Here is a 1,255-nt window from a genome sequence, read left to right as displayed (position 1 = left end):
CACACCGGAAGCGCTGGCGGCGCACGGGGCATGCGCGGAGGGGCGTGGTCACAACAAACCACGCCCGCTATGAAAGGCGCGGAGGGTGTGGCCGAGGGCGGGCTGTGGAATGATTGACAGCTATGTGGCTGTGACCCTCATAAGGTATCTGTGACCCAAATGGGGGTGTGTATGTTACCCCGATGGGGGAGTATCTGTGACCCCTTTGGGAGAGTGTCTGTGGTTTATAAGTTGCTTAAGAGAAGGCAGCGTGGAGTATCTGTGACTCAGGGGATATCTGTGACCCTCCCGGAGGCATCTGTGACTCAGGGGCATCTGTGACCCCCATGGGGTGGGTATCTGTGACCCAAATGGGGGTGTGTATATGACCCATATAGGGGGGTATTTGTGACCCCTATGGGAGGGTGTCTGTGGCCCCCAAGGGCATCTGTGACCCCCGTGGAGTATCTGTGACCCAAACGGGGGTGTATATATGACCCATATAGGGGAGTATCTGTGACCCCTATGTGAAGGTGTCTGTGGCCCCCAAGGATATCTATGACCCCCCATGGGGTATCTGTGACCCCTCCAGGGGTATCTGTGATTCAAGGAGTATCTGTGACCCCCTCGCAGGTACCTGTGACCCCAGTGGGAAGCTTTTTGTGACCCCCCAAGAGTATCTGTGACCCAAATGGTGTGTCTGTGACCCCCATGGGGTATCTGCCCACCCAGGCATGTGTCACCCACGGGTGGGGGTATCTGTGACTCATGGTGGGTATGTGACCCTTATGGGTATCAGTGACCCCAATGAAGGGGGTTTCTTTGACCCTCATGAGGTATCTGCCCCCCGGGAGCACCTGTTACCCATGGGTGAGTATATCTGTCACCCCTGGGGGGGTATCTGGCACACTCACGGGGATATCTGTCCCCCTCTCCACGGCATCTGTGATCCCCAGAGGCATGTCTGGCCTCCCATCATGTGTGACCTTGGAGGTATTTGCCCCTCTTGAGGTATCTGCCCCTTTGAGGCATGTCTGACACTAGAGGGTTTCTGTTCCCATTGAGACACGGGTGACTTCCCCCCCCTTAGGGTATCTGCCCCACTGGAGTATCTATGATGCCAATGGGGAGTCCTTGCTCCCATCCTGTAGCCATCTGTGACCCCACGGAGGTACCTGTCCCCGGCAGGGACATCTCTTATCCACTGATGTCCCCTCCAGGACACTCCTGGGGACCCTGCAGTGTTGGGGGGCGGGTCCTGCCCCTCGTGCTGGTG

This window comes from Acanthisitta chloris, unplaced genomic scaffold (assembly GCF_000695815.1).
Source record: "Acanthisitta chloris isolate BGI_N310 unplaced genomic scaffold, ASM69581v1 scaffold25356, whole genome shotgun sequence".
Lineage (NCBI taxonomy): Eukaryota > Metazoa > Chordata > Aves > Passeriformes > Acanthisittidae > Acanthisitta > Acanthisitta chloris.
Note: the sequence above shows the minus strand (reverse complement) of the source record.